The sequence below is a fragment of the Lissotriton helveticus genome, chromosome 10 (assembly GCF_964261635.1).
Source record: "Lissotriton helveticus chromosome 10, aLisHel1.1, whole genome shotgun sequence".
Classification (NCBI taxonomy): Eukaryota; Metazoa; Chordata; class Amphibia; order Caudata; family Salamandridae; genus Lissotriton; species Lissotriton helveticus.
This window is the reverse complement of record NC_136071.1, coordinates 437,274,182-437,294,071: the sequence shown is the minus strand read 5'-3', so window position 1 is coordinate 437,294,071 and position 19,890 is coordinate 437,274,182. Positions and strand designations below refer to the sequence as shown.

The 19,890-nt window shown below is 47.4% G+C and overlaps 1 protein-coding gene across 4 annotated transcripts in view; it reads right to left on the bottom strand.

The window, feature by feature from the left end:
* Positions 1-19,890, bottom strand: part of CFAP70 (cilia and flagella associated protein 70) — a 1,288,671-nt gene that overhangs the window by 121,470 nt on the left and 1,147,311 nt on the right. The gene's annotated exons all lie outside the window — the stretch shown is intronic.

The window sequence follows — 19,890 nt, the reverse complement described above, 5'->3', positions numbered from 1 at the left end:
CTGAGTTAGGGTGACCAACCGTCCGTAAATTTCACGGACAGTCCGTAATTTCGGCCGCTTGTCCGTGATCCGTGAAGGATTCTTTAACAGACGCCATTTGTCCGTCATTTTAGCCGGGCACTGGTCGCCTCACCCTAATGCCGGCACAGCTTGCCGCCACCTCCCTTCTTCACTCCGATGCTGCACCAAAGCTCCTCAGATACTCAGCAGCACTGGAGAGGCCCAGCGGGGGGGGGCAGCCCTCCCACCTCCAGCCCTTGATGACCTGTTAAGAGGTGCTTCGAAGGTGACTGAGAGGAGGGGCTGCAGGTTCAGGAGCAGCGACATCTATTCACATGCAAACAGCCCTGAATGCATCATGTCTCTGCAATTTAGAGGGGGCCTCACACATTCCCTTTCTGCCCAGCGCCCCAAACTTCCTAGACTCGGCCAGATTACACCGAGGCAGCACGTGGTTCTCTTCACAGAGCGTAATTACTGTCACTAAATTGTAAGCAAACCTCGGTTCTTCAAACATGCAGTCTATAATGTAATACAATAAAGAAATGGCACAATCGCACCCACACCGGTTAACAAAGTATGGAGGACAATCAGTTCAATCAGTTCTCTTAGAGTATCTCCTGTAAGTACTGTACATCACAGTGGGGGATGGCATTTTGGACAGAGAGCCTGTCTTCTCGTTGTCTTGTGCAGGAGGGGGCGAGGAGCCCAAGATGATACTAGAATACTGGATGCCCACCCCTGTGCCCACCCTGGTGGATCCTGTTCCCCCTCCTGTGATGGCTCCTGCCCCTCAACCCCCCCCCAGTGATGGCTCCTGTCCCCCCTGTGATGGCTCCTGTCCCCCCACCCCCCCTGGCTGTGATGGCTCCTGTCCCCCCCTGTGGTGGATCCTGTCTCCGCCCTGGGTGGATTCTGTCCCAGTCCTGGAATGGCTCCTGCAGCGAGGGTGGAGTTCTTGATGGGACTCTTCTCAAAAAGGCTCAGCTCAAAATTAATATGGAAAGGTGGGCGAGTAAGTACGTGAAGGGATGGGTGGATGGCTGGATGAATTAGTGAGAGGGTAAATGGATGAATGAGAGTGAATAAATGGATAATGAGAGAGGATGGATGGATTGATGAGTGAGGGGAAAGATGAATGTGAGAAAATGTAAATAGCTGGATGTATGGGTGGAAGGGTAGCTGGAAGATGGATGAGGGGAAAGATGGATGAGGGGAAGGATGGATGAAGGGAAGGATGGATGGATGGAGGGAAGGATGGGTGGATGAGGGGAAGGATGGATGATGGATGAAAGGATGGATGGATGAGGGGAAGGATGGAGGGGAAGGATGGATGGGTGAAAGGATGGATGGATGATGAGGGGAAGGATGGATGGATGGATGATGAGGGGGAGGATGGATGGAGGATGAGGGGATGGATGGATGGATGATGAGGGGAAGGATGGATGGATGGAGGATGAGGGGATGGATGATGAGGGGATGGATGGATGGATGATGAGGGGAAGGATGGATGGATGGATGATGAGGGGAAGGATGGATGGATGGGTGGGTGAAAGGATGGATGGATGATGAGGGGAAGGATGGATAGATGGATGATGAGGGGTAGGATGGATGATGAGGGGGTGGATGAAAGGATGGATGATGAGGGGAAGGATGGATGGAGGGGTGGGTGAAAGGATGGATGGATGGATGATGAGGGGAAGGATGGATGGATGATTAGGGGATGGATGGATGGATGATGAGGGGGAGGATGGATGGAGGATGAGGGGATAGATGGATGGACGATGAGGGGATGGATGGATGGATGATGAGGGGAAGGATGGATGGATGGATGGATGATGAGTGAGTGGGTGGAAGGATGGGTGGATGGATGAGGAGTGGAAGGATGGATGGATGGATGATGAAGGGATGGATGGATGATGAGGGGAAGGATGGATGGATGATGAGGGGAAGGATGGATGGATGATGAGTGGGTGGGTGGAAGGATGGATGATGAGGGGAAGGATGAATGGATGATGAGTGGGTGGGTGAAAGGATGGATGGAGAGTGGGTGGGTGAAAGGATGGATGGATGATGAGTGGGTGGGTGAAAGGATGGATGGAGAGTGGGTGGGTGAAAGGATGGATGGAGAGTGGGTGGGTGAAAGGATGGATGGATGAGTGGATAGGTGAATGGTGGGTGGGTAAAAGGATGGATGAGTGGATGGGTGGGTGGGTGGTGGGTGGGTGAAAGGATGGATGAGTGGATGGGTGGGTGGATGGTTGGGTGGATGAGGGGTGGGTGGGTGAGTGAAATGAGGGATGGATTGATGGATTGATAAGTGCAAGGGTGCATGAATGGACATATGAGTGAAAGGGTGGATGTAAGGATGGATGAGTCAGTGAAAGGGAGGGTAGATGGACAAAAGGATGAATAGATGTGTGAAGGAGTGAAATGATAGATGGATGAGTGATAGAGTCAATGGATGGATTCATGAGTGGATGAGTAGATGGATGGATGGGTAGGTGGATGATGGAAGGAAGGTTGTCTAAGTGAAAAGGTCGATGGAGAGAGAAAGGGAGGATGGATGACTAAAAGAGTGGATGGTTGGAAGGATTAGTAAGTGAAAGGATGGCTGGATTGGTGAAAGGGTAAATGGCTGGATGGATGAGTGAATGGATGGATGGGATGAAGAGTGGATGGATAAGTGTACAGATGGATAGGGTGAAAGGATGGATGAAGGGATGGATGAGTGAAATGATAGATGGAAGGATACTACTGCGCGACCTCTGATTTGTCTCTAAAACTTACCTATTGTCCTGAAGTTTTGTCCTGAATTTTGACCTCCTGTCCTGAATTTGTGTCCTGAATTTTGACCCTTTGTCCTGAATGTTTACACTCCCCGTCCTGAATTTGCACCAATGCCAGTTGGTCACCGTACCCTGAGTGCTGCTCTAGCCCATCTAACTCGTAAACCCATTTCTTGATTTTAGAGCTGTTGTGTGAATGACTGATACTCTGTACCATATTTTTGAGCCCTTGTTTGGTTGTTGAACTCTGCACGCCGCACTTCACTTGCTTGTATCACCCGGAGGACATCAAAGTCCAGAGCGCCCAGTGGCAGGAGCCGCACACATCATTGCCACCACGCCTGGCGACACACTAAAGCCGGTGTGGGCTACCGTGCCCGTCCGAGCCGGGCCATATTATTAAGAACTGTGACTCTGGGACGAGTATGTTTGCCACATATAAAACTATTATTGCCAACCCCGTGACCGACCGAGGGGACTATAAAAATGAGCAAGTGTAAGTCTGGTACTGGGCAGGGAGTTGCAGGGACACTGGATGCTTTTTTATTGAGGGCTGAGTCAGCACTTATCCACGAAATTCAAGTTACTGAGAGAAGATTATCGTTAGGGTCCCAACTTTCATTAATTAGACCCGCGCCTTCGGAGTCTGTTGTGCAAACTAACTCTAAAGATAACCCTCCCCAACTTAACCCGCTGCTTTGCACGGTTTCGGATCCTGAATTTACTGATGTTTCAGAAACAGCAAATAGTCCTATAGGCCTAATGTCATTACTAGGGGTCAGAAAGCTAAGATGAGTCATGGGAACAGTCTTGCTCCGCCACTGAAAACAAGCATTTACAATGCAACGGTCTCGCCTTTGTAAAAGTTAGAGCTATTGGCATTGTAAATGACAAATTTTGTATTTATGTGTTGGTTTTGAAAACAGATAAATAAATGGCATTGTCATTTACAATGCAAATAGCTTAATCTCTCACAAATGCGAGACCTATTGCATTTGCACACACACACAAAGCCACACACACACACACACACACAGACAGAGTCACACAGACAGAGCCACAGCCACTCACACAGTCATTCACATAGAGCCACCCACACACACACAGAGCCACCTACACAGAGCCACCCTCACGCACACAGAGCCACCTACACAGAGCCCCCCTCACACAGACAGAGCCACCAACAAAAAAAGCTATCCACACAGAGAAGGGCACAGGCACTTCCATGAAGTGTCAACTTATGCCGGTGGGGTGAGGGAGTGTGTGGGAGACTGCACCACGGCCCCTGGCTCCAGGCTGGAGGGATGGGTCTTCCATGAAGTGTCAACTTATGCCGATGGGGCAAGGGAGTCTGAGAGGGGGGAGCTGGGAGGGGGGGGGGTTCACCCCTGGCTCCAGGCTGGAGGGGTGGGAGGTTCGGGAGGGAGAGACCACAGGGACTTCCATGAAGTGTTAACTTATGCCGGTGGGGCAAGGGAGTGTGAGAGGAGAGAGTGGTAGGGGGTTCGCCCCCGGCTCCAGACTGGAGGGGGGGTTTTCCAATTCAAGAAGTGTCCATGTGTGCCGGTGAGGGAGGGGGAGCTGCCGGGTGTGGGGAGAGGGCAGGGTTAAGGTAGTTATGGGAGAGAAGGAGGGGTTCAGTGTGAGTGACAGAAGGTATGACGAGTGATGGCTTTGTAGGTATTGAAGGAGAGGTCAAAGGTGAGCAGTGACGTGTGGGTGACAGGGAGGCTGGAGAGGGGAGACAGTGGTGAACCTGTCGCACCCCGGGCCCGAGATCTCAAGGGGGAGGGGTGGGTTGGGAGTGTCAGCAGGGGGGGCACCGACTATAGAAATGAGGGGGGGGGCACTGTTTCACGCAATGTGGGACGTTTTGTTATGTCGTTTAAACCTACTGTTTGTATTAAAAGCTGCACGCACATTGTTAGCGCTTCGAAGCAGTTATCTGTAGTAATCGAGAAAGTCAACACTTCGAATGTGAATATGCAACATTGTAACTTGTAGTTTCACGTACAAGAATGTGTGTAGCAGAGCGGCAGCTACAAGGCGGTGGATGTGCGTGTGTGTGCGTGTCTGTGTGTGCGTGTCTGTGTGTGCGCGTGTCTGTGTGCGTGGGCGTGTGTGTGCGTGTCTGTGTGTGCTTACCTGTTCAAACCCCTGCAGGACACAGGAGCAGCCGAGCACTGATTTGATGGGTATCGTATTCCTATCCTGAAAAGAGTGTAACACTATAGGTGTGTCTGTGTGGAGCAGTGAGCCCTGGTGGTGTGTTGTGTGTACACACCAGTAACACGGCCTGTGGCTGTCGACGCCACACACGAAAGCACAGCGTCGCTGGACTGCAAACTAGAATCTGTCATTAAAAACAAGTTCGGAAACCTAATCCGAACCAGCACCAGAGCCCCTTCACTCGCCCGCCGTCCAGAACGGATCGGAAGACCCTTCTCTTCACAGGACACCCGCTCTATGATGCATGCGCCTTTTATAGCGCCGAGAGGCAGCGGAGCGCTGTACAGGCCCAAAGACACTAAACATTAGGACTATTCCAGTGCCTCCTTGCTCCCTAGCCAGGTTTTCTCTATACAAACAAACACACACATGTTCAAAGCAATCTGGGCACTGACTTGTGCACGGTAACAAGTGTAGGCAGCAGAGCGCCGGTACCAGGTGAAGCCCCTTCGCCTGGGTTCAGTATCCGGGCAACGCTGCAGATGGTGCCCGGAATCTGGAAGCCGTAATGAGAACAACCCCCCCCCCCCCCGCTTTCCCCGCACGGTTATGTTAAAAGCACCTCTTGCCCAAGCGGCGACTGTAGTGATCTGCGAGGGGGGGCGGGAACAAAGACAAGGACAGCGGGAAGGGGGACGGACAGTGGGAAGGTGGTCAGGATACAACCATGCGGGACAGGGACGAGGTTAACAATGAAGAAAAACATTGGTGTAAAAAAAAAAAAAAAAAAGTAAACGCCCACAACTTCATGACGGAAAAAAGGGACGAGGCTTAAAAAAAAGACAGGAACGCCCACGAATCTGCTCCGAGAATGATTGCCACATCTCTCTTCCAATGGCTAGCCTCCATTTATGGAGCTAGCCAATGGAAGAGAGAGGCGGGTTAAAGCCCCATACTGGATATCAAAACATCTCGCTTGCGCAGTGAACGCCAGGCTTCGACCTAAAAAGGAAGGGGCAGGGCTCCCATAAACAAAACCAACTTCTCTTAAAGCCATTGGGATGTAAAACAAAAAGTGCAGAAAGGGCTGTATTCAGAGTCCTAGCATAGCGCCAAAACCAGACGTATTAACTGGAACACCCCTACTTTCAGAGAAGGAGGGGTTCAGGAGGAAGCTTGAATCAACGGTTTCTGTTCTTTTGGACCCGGTGATACAAAAAAGCTAACCCAAATGGAGGTGAGACTGGCAAAGCTAGAAGAGCTTGTCACTAGAACCTCCCTAATCCACCCCCCTTCTGATATATGCCAATGCAGAGTCAATGACATTCCGACGAGTAGTAGGATGGGCATATCAGTTAACCAGCCCGGCAGTAACTCAGAGAAAGGGAGAGCATCCCTCCATAAGACCCAGAACTCTATATCTAAAGTTAATGCTGAAACACAGCCTGGACCTTCATGCCCAAGAGTAGTTTCCCCTCTGTTAGATCATTTGGAGCCTCCGCACCATGAAGAAGTTGTGACCACCACGCATACCCAGGTCTTAAACGCCCCAAAGAGGGCCCCCTTCTGAAGGGAAGTATCACACAAGGTGAGGGAGGGCAGATGACAAGCACACAGAGTGGTGAGGGATCTAATCAGGGAAATTTGCCCAGCCCAAACATAAGCCTGCATCTTCCTCCAGAAGCCATAACGTATACGGTTATGCTGGCCAATGTTCCTCCTTTGTTCCTCAGTGTTACTGAACATTGGTCAACATTGAGGAACAAATCACTACATTTACTGAGCGCAAGGACTGGCATAACTAATATGCTGTTCTCAGAATTTAAAATGGCACGAAGGGTAGGCTGGGTAAGCAATTCAACTAAGACATTGACCGGCGGCTGTGTAGTTCTTAAATTCAGGTCCCCAGGTTTGGTCCAGTCAACACTTGATAGGGCTGGTAATTGGCCTGTAAGGGCGCAGGGCATAAATGTTCTACCACTGGGGTATTTTTATCAACCATCTAGATCCCCATGGTGTATCTCAGAGGAGGAGAGTCTCATATGGACCAGACAGCCCAGGTTCACAGTCCCAATTAGCAACCGTTATGACATTTTGAACCCACTAGAAGACATTGACTGACTATCTCAAGACCCCTTCTAAATTGTAAGGTTAATTCAAATGGGCAACAAGGTGACAAGGCATACAAAGAGGCCACCGTTATTTTTGATCAAGATTATACTGTTCTGGGTAACTATACGACACCTCGAGCCACGAAAGAGCAGAAGGATCGGGGCAAGTGCAACACCATGCAGACTTTGGCTACTTCTCCTAAACCTCTTGAACATATAAGCTCATCCCACATAACTATCTGTGATGGAGAAGACATGTATAGCAAGCTTGTAACAGCTAGTCTGCCAGATAGCACTGAGAATACTTTTTGCAACCTTGTCTTCTGGAACATTTCAGGATTACACTCCAAGGTGTATAATCCCATCTGGTGCGATTTCATTTCAAATTATGATATATTATGTTTTCAGGAAATGTGGGTTACTACTACTAGTGAAATTTATAACGCGCTCAGTTACCCAGGGGCATCCCGGCGCAGGACACAGCGAAGGAAAAAAAAAGACTCAAACTCAGCCATTACACCAGAAACAGATGGGTCTTAAGGAGTTTCCTAAAGTGCAAGATGTTAGGCTCTGAGCGTATATTAAGGGGCAGGGAGTTCCACAGTGCCGCTACTTGCACCGAGAAACGCCGGCCACCCGAACGAGCTCTTTTAACTCTGGCTGACTGAAGCAGGTGTTTTTGGTCAGAGCGAAGAGCCCGTGTGGACTTATATGGACGTGCCATATTAATCAAAATGGAGGGGCCCCTCCCATGCAGGATTTTGTGTGCAGTGCATAAGGATTTGAATTTCACCCGCTCCTTAACAGGGAGCCAGTGAAGAGTTTTCAGGGCCGGAGCAGCTGATTGTCTCCTAGGGACCATCATCAGCAGTCTAGCGGCTGCATTCTGAACTTGTTGGAGGGTCTTAAAAGTCGACTCCGGGGCACCGAGGAACAACGCGTTCCCATAATCGAGTCTAGACAAAACAAGACCACGGATCAGAAGTTTCCTTGATGAATCAGGGAGCAACGGTAACACCTTGCGAGCTGACCGCAGCAGGTCAAAACAAATCCCCGCTGTCTTCCTGGCGTGTGTCCTGAAGGACAGATCTTCTTCCAACCATACTCCTAAGCTCTTGATCTCCTTCTTAGGAGATGGTGGAACGCCCAAGGACCGGGGCCAACAACTAGCTATGAGTGAAGGCCTGGATTTACCAAGCAACATCAGCTCAGTTTTTTCTCCATTGAGCTTCAAAGCAGAGTGGGACATCCACCGATGTACATTGGCAAGACAGTCGTGGAGAACCTCAGGTCGTTCCGCCAGCTGGGTCAGACCTACTACCAGCTGAGTATCATCAGCATAGCTGATGATCTTCACACCTGAAGGGGAGACCACTCTTTCAAGTGGAGTCATATAAACATTAAATAAAGTAGGGCTCAAAGATGAGCCCTGGGGGACTCCACATTGAAGAGGGAACGAGGTCGACTGCTCTGCCCCTTCCCAGACTTAAGGAACCAATTCACATAAATGGCTTTAAAACACTTCATACCCATGCAGTTGAGTGGTAAGTGGTAGAGCAAAGGGAGGGCTCTGTACTTATGTATCAAATGGGTTAAAAATAAAGAAGATCGAGCCATATGTAGAGGAAACGTTCTATCAAATGATTAAGCTGTATTTAAACTCAAATCATTGTATTGTATTGGCAAACCTTTATAATAACATTCCATCGGACAATCTTGCCTCTGGGGTAATGACCTGAAATCTTTGTGCAGTGAAAATTGTTATAGATATGATGTTAATTCTGGATTTCACCTGTGCTTTGTGTTTAAATGACGATGGTAAAATGTGTGGATTTAATTATGAAAAAGGGATAAGTAATACCCACTTCTGTCATACCACCTCAGGGGAGTTGTTTAATGAAATAGCCTTCAGCTTTGACTTGGATTTGGCAAATGAATTGTGTCCCACACCTGTTCCCATGCTCTTCACATTCAATGGCAGAGGTCAATGTACAACCATAGATTTTATATTACTGTCGAATAACCACGCGTGTAGGTTGCACTCTTTTCTTGTTGATGACAACTCGCCGAGTGATCATTTTCCCTTGTGTATATCATTTTTTTTACCGACAAATAAATCTGGTAGGTATGATAAAGCTGACAAGGCAGCAGGAATTTTAACAATTGATAAGAAAACAAGTTACTTACCTGTAACTTTGGTTCCCCAGTATTGGTAACTTTCATAGATTCCCATGCTTTTGTATCATTCCCCGTCGTCGGAATGGAAGTCTCGGTAACAAAATAACATAGCAGTAGGTACAAAAGAGAAAGAAAAAGGCCTAGGCCTCATTCCCTTTTGTAGCATATCCGCCTCTTTTTGTAAAAGAGACCAAACTAGGCATCAGCCAATCTGAAGAGCCTCACCCCATAGAACCCTCCTGAAGGAACCTCAGATTTGCGTAGCTGTTTTGTAACAGTCACCATATCTGCTGAAGGCTGAGCTTTCCTCGGGGAGGTGGGTGGGCGCATGGGAATCTATGAAAGTTACCAATACTGGGGAATCAAAGTTACAGGTAAGTAACTTGTTTTCTTGCCCCAGTATTGGAACTTTCAAAGATTCCCATGCTTTTGCATCAGAGTAGCAAGCAGTTAGCAATAAAAAACACATTTTGTAGCAAAAATATACATTGCAATAGCCATCAATTCATGAAGATACAAAATGTGCAGAATAAAGGAAGGTGGGATAGAAAAGAAAGCTCACCAATTAGTGGAAGAGGTTCCTCAGGACCGCCTGGCCCACGGCCGTGTCCTCCTGTTGCAAGGATTCCAAGCAGTAATGCTTTGTAAAGGTGTGCACGCTGCTCCAAGTCGCAGCTCTGCAAATGTCTTTGATGTTCACTTCCGCGAAGGGAGCAGTTGAAGAAGCCACTGATCTTGTGGAATGCTCTCTAACTCTGCTGGTCAGTGGCTTACCGGCTGCAGTATAGCAATGTAGAATGGCACTTGTAATCCACCTCGCAATACCCTGTTTTCATAGGGGGAGGCCGTTGCAAGGACCACCAAAAGCAATGAACAATTGGGAGGATTTACAGAATCCCTTGGTGCGATCTAAATAAAATTTTAAGCACCGTTGTACATCCAGAGAATGCAGTGACCTCTCCGCTGGTGTAGTAGGGTGAGGAAAGAAAGCTTTAAGAATAACCGGCTCATTTAAGTGGAAGTCCGAGGGCACCTTGGGTATGAACTTCGGGTTAGTTCTCAAGATTACTGTATCCCTTTTGAATTGGAGAAACAGCCCTTCGATTGTGAGAGCCTGCAACTCCCCAATGCGTCTTGCTGATGAGAGGGCAAGAAGGAGAGCCAAATTCCATGAAAGAAATTTCATGTCTGATCGATGTATTGGTTCAAATGGGCTCTTCATGGGCTGTGTGAGGACCAATTTCAATTGCCAAGTTGGAGGCGGAGGCCTCACCGGGGGATAGACTCGGAACAATCCTTTGAGAAACTGTTTAACTATCCTGGAAGACCAAAGAGAAGGTCCAGACTCAGAACGTCTGTACTGAGAAATCGCTGCCAAATGAACTTTTATGGATGAATGGGCCAGCCCCGTCTTGGCCAAGGACAAAAGAAAAGGTAGAACTTGATGAGGTTCTGAAGAAAAAGAGTCAACACCCTCTTTTCTGCACCAAATGCAAAATCTCTTCCATTTGAGACGGTAAGTCTTGTTCGTGGAAGGGGCTCTAGCCTGGGAGAGAACTTCTTTATTGCATTAGAGATGGGAAGATTCATAAATTCTCGCTGTTCAGGAGCCATGCTGTCAGATGCAATGACTCTGGATCCGGATGCCAAATTTGCCCCTCGGACATTGTGAGAAGGTCTGGAATGGTTCGCAAGGGAAGAGGAGGAGCCAGCGACAACAGATGGAGTTCCGTGAACCAGAACTGTCTCGGCCAAGCAGGGGCTATCAAGATCATCTTGCATGGTTCTACCTTGATCTTCCTGATAAGCCTCGGGATCAGTGGAATGGGGGGAAAGGTGAAGACAAATGTCCTTGACCAGGCTATTGAAAGTGCATTCCCCAATGATCCTCGGCAGTGAAGCCTGCTTGCATAAGCCCGGCATTTCTTGTTGGTCGTTGTGGCAAATATATTTATCGCAGGTTTGCCTCACTGTTGAAAGACCTCGTCCAGAACCCGCTGATTCAGTTCCCACTCGTGACTGATCGAAGATAATCTGCTTAGTCTGTCGGCATTCTCGTTTAAAATCCCTGGCAGGTGTTCTGCCTGTAGTGACATCCCGTGAAGGATCGCCCATTCCCAGATTTCTTGAGCTTCCTGAGACAACGGGAGAGACCTGGTTCCCCCTTCTTTGTTTACGTAATGCATGGCCGTGGAGTTGTCCGTCCGGATGAGAACCTTTGAACCTGTTAGGCGAGGGAGAAAAGCTTAAAGAGCCAGTTTGATTGCTCTGAGCTCCAAGAGATTGATGTGGAGCCGACGGTTCTGAGGAGACCAATGTCCACTGACGTGCAGGTCCTACAGTACTGCTCCCCAACCATCCAACGACGCATCCGTCGTCACCACCTGAGGAGACGGATCGCTACGAAGGATAGACCTTGGGACAAGTTTTCCTGCTTTGTCCACCACAAGGCCGCTTTTTTCATTACCGAGGTGATGGTCACCCTGTCATCGAACGACCCGTGAATCTGTTTCCATTGGATGTCCAGTTGCTCCTGAAGAGGACGCATTCTCAATCTGCAGTGTGGAATTAGAGGAATGCATGAAGAAATTACCCCCAGAAGAGATTTGTTGCGGCGTATTCAAAGACACCTTCTTCTTTGTAAGTCTAGTGCCATGGTCTGCAGTTTTTCCTGCCTCTCCAAGGTTGGGAAAGCTTTCTTGAGATTCGAGATCAAGATGGCTCCCAGGAAGCGTGCTGTCCTGGACGGGACCAGAAATAACTTCGCTTTGTTTAAAGTGAGACCTAAGTTCAGAAACAGGTTTGTACATGCGTCAACCGCTTCCATCGCTGCCTACCTGGACGAAGCATTCAGCAACCAATCGTCCAGGTAAGGGAAGACCTGAAAGTGATTCCTCCGTAGAAACGCTGCTACTGGTGCCAGCACCTTTGTGAAGATCCTCGGGGCTGAGCGAAGACCAAAGGGTAAAACCCTGAATTGAAAGTGGCTCTTGGCTACTGTAAATCGTAGAAACCTTCTGTGTGCTGGGTGAATCGGCACATGAAAGTACGCATCTTTGAGATCGAGCGTGGCCATGAAATCCCCTGGATTGATGAGACGTAGAATGTCTTGAAGAGAGACCATCCGGAAAGACAGGGAGATGAGATATGTGTTGAGCTCCCTGAGATCTATAATGGGGCGCCATTTCTCTAGCGTCTTCCTTACCAGGAAGAACCTAGAAAAGAATCCTTCTCCTCTTTGGGCGGAGGGGACCGGCTCTATAGCACCCTTCAGGAGCATTTGATGAACTTCGAGCCGCAGAAGACGCAGATGATTTGATGGAATGACAGCAGGGGGCTTGGATGGTGGTATTTGCGTGAATTCCAAAGTATGGCCCTTTCGAATGATGTTTAGCACCCATCGGTCTGATGTTATCTTGGACCAATTCTGAAGGTATTGTGACACCCTGCCTCCTACTGATGATCTTGCGGAGGTGGGTACAGTAGGAAGAGCCAGGAGGCCGCTATTGTCTCTTGGACATATCACGTCCTTGGCGAGCCTGCTTCCCTCTGTTATTAGGTCTTGAGAAATTCGAGGACTGGCCTTGCCTTTGCTGATAAGGTTGGCGGTACTGTTGCGAACCTGAGCCATATGATGAGTACCTTTGCTGCTGATAAGAGCCTCTGTAGGTGGTGCTTTTGCCTCTGGAACCTCTAAAAGGAGCTTTACGGTACTGAAGCGTACCCAGAGACTTAGCAGTCTCAGTATCCTTTTTAATATCTTGGAGAGTGTCATCTATCAATTTTCAAAACAATGCCTCGCCATCAAAAGGTAGATCCAGGATCTTATTCTGGATTTCGGGTCTAAACCAAGTCGCCTTAAGCCATCCCTGGCGACGAAGGACTGCAGCCCCTGCCAAAGAACGAAAAGCTGTCATGGCAATATCCATGGCACAGTCTATGACTTCCATTGATGTTGCCTCCCCTTCTTGCAAAACCTTTTTAGCTTCTGTCTTTGACTCTGGAGGAAATTGATCCAAGTATGGCATACATAACACCATAGTTGGCGATCGTATCTGCCCAATATCGCCATGGCATTTGCTGCCCGCACTAGAAGAATCGCCATTGAAGAGAACCTCTTCCCGGCGTTGTCTAACCTCCTTCCCTCTTTATGGAGAAATGTGGCTCAATGGTTGGAGCGCCAGACCCTGATGCAGAGGTCTAGCCCGGGACCAGGGTTCAATTCCCCGCCTCGGCGGGTCTTGGGCTAAAAAATTCCACGGACCTGAGAATTCTCGCCTCGGTGCCTATTCCAATCATGGAGTCCCACTCTGCAACTCTGGGCAATAGCTTGCTTAATCTCCACAATGGCCTCCACAACGCTAAGGATGCCTGGCCTCCACCTTGGGGGTGCCCAGGAGTGGACACCTCACAGGGAAAGCCAGGATGGGTTCCACAGCGGTATTCGTACAAGCGCCTTGAGACCCTTGCGGGTGAGTAGTGCGCTATACAAGTATCAATTTACATTTTTTTTACATTTATCTGGAGGAGTTGTCAAAGGAGCTGAGGGGTTTCGTGACTTCCTTTGTGCCGCCTGTGAAATTACCGAGTCCGGTCTTGGGTGTCCCGACAAAGACACCGGACCATCCTCAGGCGCTTTGTATTTTTTGTCGAGGCGCGGTAGTACAGGGACCACTGACGCTGGATTCTTCACTGCCTTAAGGCCTTCATCCCAAAGATGCTGGACAATAGGGATAGATCTTGTTGTCTTCTTATAAGGTTCTTTAAAATCATAGAAACATTCGGTGGCAACAGAAGGCATTGATAGTTTGAATCTGCCAGCCGCTCTCTCCATTAGCTTATGAAACCCCCCTATATCCGCTGGCGGGGAGTCCACCGGATCCGGACATGGAGATGCTGGGTCTGGGATGACATATTCATCCCATTCTGTACCTTGATCCGTCCTGTCATCGAAATTTTGATCCTCATCTGAGGAATCATCATGGGTGTCCAATGGTATTGAAGGCTCCTGTGTAACCGGTGTCTGTGGCTGAGATGACATCTGGGCCGGCAATTCAGGAGCAGCCATTGCTGGAGCCGCAGGGAAAGGCATGGCTTGCGCAATTGGAACAGCAGCAGGCTGTGAACATCTAGACTTGTAATCCTGCAGCATGTTGTGAAGGTCCTGCAAGAAAGATGATGGTACAGACACCATGTCTTGTCTCGAGTACTGTTGTGGCTGGGCAGAATGATGATGATAACCACATTCCTGGTTGTACTCTAAGTCAGAATCTGTTTCTTGGCATTTAACCAGAAGCTGGGATGGATGGTTTGCATAGCCATATGAGTCCTGATCGTCACCCTCTGATTTATCCTCATCCTCCTCTAAAAGTAGAGCTGGAGGCAAGGGGGTAACTCTCCTAGGAGATGTCATGTCCGGTGTAATCCTGGTCACAGAAATCGTAATTCTTTTCTCTGACGATAAAATCGTCGACGATCCCGTCGACACTGGTGCTGATAATACTGCCGTCGTCGGCTTCGTCAACGGAATAGGTGTCATTGACGAAAGAACACTTGACATCGCTGTCGTCGTCGACGCTATTACTGCAGTCGACGACTCCTTCGACGTCGATTGTCCTGTGGTATATAAATAAATAATACCGGATCTATTTTTGTCTAGGCATAGCAATAACAGATAGCTCAATAAATAAGAGTCAAGATTCGAGGTAGTAGGAGTTTTGCAGGTTTAATACAGCATAAGGACAGGAACAGGACAACCTGCATAGGAATAGGATGGCAGGGCCCAGCAGCTGCCGGGGCTGGATCTGGGATGAGCGCGCTAACATTTAATAACAATACACGATCATATATACTAAAACAGTTGCATTACAATACATACGATAGGCGGAGCAGTGGGTGTGGTCAATAGCAGTCGCGAAAGATAAGGGTGAAAGTAGGTGTAACAGAGGCGTATACATAGACATGTGATGCAAACGTAACAGACTATGTCATAAATGGGGCGGAAACATGGAGGGGGCTACCTAAGGAGCCGGGACCTCTGACCTAATGGTGCGCGCAAACTGGCAATGACGTGTTACTAGGAGAAGCTGGGGGCTACGAACTCTGTGCTAGGAGCAGAGACTGAAGTCTGGAGAGTCAGGGCGACATGTACCTAAGCAGTATCTAGTATCTGATGTTTAGAGAACATGTTGATAGAATCCAAAAGTTATCGGGGTAAAGGCGAACAGACTCTAAGACTGGAGCATGCATTATTCTACATGTAGTGCGTGATGAAGAATATTAAATGAGCATTAAATACAGTATTTCTCTAACATGGAGACGTAGAGGCTAGACAATGACGGAAACTATTGATGCAGTTCAGTAGCTTAGGAATGCAGAGAAGGAGGACTGAACTGATAACTGGAATCATAACATACTCTTGGCAGACTCAGAGGCAGGGCCAGGCTGAGCCGGGCACTGCGAGGCAGGAAGTAAGTGAAGGGTCGAGGATACAGGTGGGGGCTGTATCGCTCCTCAGCGAGGCTTCAGGAGACAGGAGCTGAATCTGGTGTCCGGGCCCTTTTGAGGCCTAGAAACGGGGACTTTACAATGGAATAACGTGCACACTGAGAAACGTGGCAACGTAACTTTACATAGGCCTGATATTCGTAGTATTCACGAGAACTGGAAACTGGCATACTAGAGGTGGACACAACTGTAATTGCGTCTTTAATCGAACATGGGGAATACATATGCATATTAATCATGCATAGATAACATATGATGGATGACGCGTAGGGACACAGAACATGGCAAAATTTACTTTTCCACAGTCCCGTGGACGAGCCGTCGACGGTACAATTTTAGGCTTATGCTTCAATTCCTTCGTCGACGGAGCCTTCGTCGACGACGCCTTCATCGTCCACAACTTGGAACTTCTGTCAGACTTTCCAGAAGACTGAGAAGAGGGTTTTTTGAAGGCTGGATCAGTCTTCATACCCGAAGAAGGCGTAGATGGTCCTACCCTCTCCTTTTCACCATGCTGAGGAGATTCAACTGGACCTTGGCTCTCAGACTCTCTTGGGGTCTTTTTTGAGGCCTTAGAAGGATGCTCCACAGAAGGAGAAGGGGAACCCCTACCCCTTTTGACTGACCTTGTAGTCGATGACGCTGATGAAGAGTCCTCACTGTCACTGGAGACTGTGTCTTTTCTGGACTTCAACTTCTGGAGCCATGTGAGAAGCCTACCCTCACGATCCCAGAGGGTCTTGGTTGAAAAGGTGCGGCAGATCTTGCAGTCCCTAGCCTTATGATCAGGATAAAGGCAGTAGATGCAATCTTTATGCTTATCCTCAAAAAATAATCTTTTCTTGTCACAGGTGGAACATGGCTTGAAAAGGGCCTTCTTCTTTTCCTTATCAGACATCCTGGAAGGGACAGCTAACAATTTTGAAGAGAAATCCTGAAGAAAAACTTCTGAAAGAGTAGAGATTGAGCAGAGCTCAAAGGAGACTCCCTAAGCACAACGTGCGGTAGAAAATCTGAGGCTCTGAGGTTCCTTCAGGAGGGTTCTATGGGGTGAGGCTCTTCTGATTGGCTGATGCCTAGTTTGGTCTCTTTTACAAAAAGAGGCGGATATGCTACAAAAGGGAATGAGGCATAGGCCTTTTTCTTTCTCTTTTGTACCTACTGCTATGTTATTTTGTTACCGAGACTCCCATTCCGACAACGGGGAATGATACAAAAGCATGGGAATCTATGAAAGTTCCAATACTGGGGCAAACTAATGGTTACACTCTACGCTGGTCAATGATGGACCCTATAATGGTTACCAAACAAGTGGTTACTAAATGTAAATCCGCTTTAGACACCTGCCTGAGTGAGACAGCTACCTCAGATTGCATTCTATCCTTCTTCCAATTAATATCAGGTGTGGTAAGGGAGGTACTACATGTTCAATACCGAAAAAACAGAAAAGACTCCGGGGTGGTTTGACTCAAAATGCACAAGAGCCTACGCCAACTTATAACATGAGCTACACAAGACATCAAGAAATCCAGATGGTGTGAGGCAGGCAAGAAGGGAATATAGGAAGGCCCTCACGGAAATAAAGTGTGCTCTGAGACAAGCTGCTTGGGATGGCCTTCACGAAGCTTCGCAAATGAAAGATAGCGCAGCTTTTTGGAAAGATGTAAATGCTCTCTTTCTATCCTCTAGAGGAGGCCTTTCAATCAAAGTTGCCATAACCGAAGATAATTGGATTAAGCTCTTTTCTGTAGTGTATAATGGGCAGGCAAACCCTAATCCACAGTCAGACAATCACCAAGAGGAAATTATTAATTACTTGGACCTCCAGTTCACTCTGGAGGAAGCGACCACAGCACTTTTAGCAAGTCTAGGTGGTAAGGGCCCTGGGCCAGACAGAGTCCCTGTAGATTTGTTTGAGTCCAATTTGTTCCTTTGGGGGCCAATTATTACCCAGGTAATCAGTTCTAGTTTTCGACCCCCCTTTTTTGAAGACTTGGGTGGAATCTATCATTGTTACAATCTTTAAAAAAGGGGAAGGTCAGGATCCTGGGTGTTACAGGCCCATCTCTTTATTGGATTCTTTGGCAAAAGTAGTTGGGAGAATATTCCTGGAGTGATTACATGCCTGGGCTGAGGAAGACCCTCTAGCAAGGTCTAAACCACGCCTGCAATTGCTTGGATCGAAACGTCGACACTTCCTCTGCTGCTCAGCCTCTTCCCTGATTTATCATTTGTGATTTTGTTCATTTTGAGGCATGTGTTTTTTTGTAAACCAACAAATGAATTGTAAATTCTGATGTGCTAATTGATCAAGTTTTGGTTTATTAAGGTCTTAGTGACCACTGTTACATTTTCTATTTTCCACTCAATACCCTCACTATCCAATCACCACCCTTCCCTGTCTGTTCTTCTAGGGGCATTATATGTGATGTACTATGTGTTTATTTTATGAATGATTTTTAAGGTACACGTTGTGAATAAAAACAATGTTGTCATACATTTCCTGTATCTATTTAAGTTATACAGTTAAGGTTTATCTGTTTTAGTATCTGGGACCACACTGTTTGTACCATGGGCTGAGGATAATCAGGTCTTATCTGACTTACAATATGGTTTTCGTGAGGGTCTAGGGACTACCGAACAGAGCTTAAATTTAGCTATTTGTGTAGGGAAGTACACCAGGGTGAAGAAGGGTAGACTGTTTTTAGCCTTCGTGGACCTCACTGCAGCATTTGATTCTGTAAGGCATAATAAATTATGGGAGACCCTTGAGATTATGGGGGTAGACGCACAAATTATCTACTTTCTTAAGCGCTTTTATAGTGATGCTAAGGCACGTGTGCGCTAAGGTCTTGGTGGTGAGCGCACAGCTTTATTTCCCATAAGGAGGGGAGTCAGGCATGGTTGTGTCCTGGCCCCCTTCCTTATTAACCTTTATATTAATGGTCTAGGTCAGGCTTTGCTTAAAGATGGCTGAGACTTTCCTCAAATAGACGGACGCCCAATAACCGCGCTCCTTTATGCGGACGATGCGGTTTTGATGTCACGCACACTAATTGGCCTTCAGAGGGTTCTAGATAGTTCTTCTAATTTTATGAAGGATCTTGGACATAGTGTGAACACCTCGAAGACTTTTGTAATGAGGTGTGGCCGTGATAGTCGGAGATCTAGGGATATGTTTGTGGCTGGGCAAAAGATAGCACCCACAAGTAGTTTCTCGTATCTCGGCATCTTACTTAACCAAAATGACACATGGGCTCAAGCAGTTTATGCGTTTATGAGGACAACAACTGCAATTGGGAACTTTTAAAAAAAACTGGGAAGGAGATCGTGAGGCGAGCGTATTCAAATCTAAAGCAAAATGTATTTCCACTGCCATGTATGGGGCAGGGGTTTGGGGTTTGGCTGATATCCATCCATTACAGATGGTGGAAAACCCTTTCTCAAATTCAAATTTCAAAGCTTTATTCGACATTTGTCATAAAAGCATCCTCCTAACCCTAATACAATAAATACTATATCTAAAAATACATCCTAAAACACGTATTAAATATTGACGGTCGAATGCTATACAGAACAAAATGCAATACATTTTTACAAAAATTCATAAAAGAAAGGAAATATTTCATTTGACATGGTACATTGATGGTAACAGCCGTATTTCAATTTACTACATTTGATATGAGGGTACGAGTGCGAATTACCCAAGCCCAAGCAAGGAATTTTGCTACGGCAACTACAAAAGGAGCTGAACAATCGGATTCCAATATTCTAAGGGCTATCGATTGGCTGCGAGTACCAATGTTTTGGCACACTGGTTTTAACCATTTACGCCGGGGGCTGGAATACAATGGGCAGGCAAATAACAAGTGGGAAATGTGCTCCACCCGATCTTTACAGAAATAACAATGTTCGTCCCACAAAGGGGACCAGTGTTTCTTGAACGCATTCACAGGTAATGTTCCTATACGGAACTGGAAATATAACTTTCTGTCATATGGTCGCTCAATTATATCCCAATATAATTCACATGTCGGGTACATTTTCATATCTAGGAAACGAGATGACAATTTTGATTGGGAACCACTACAGAACATTGTTGTATACACCATTTCCCAATATAATTCTTTTAGTTT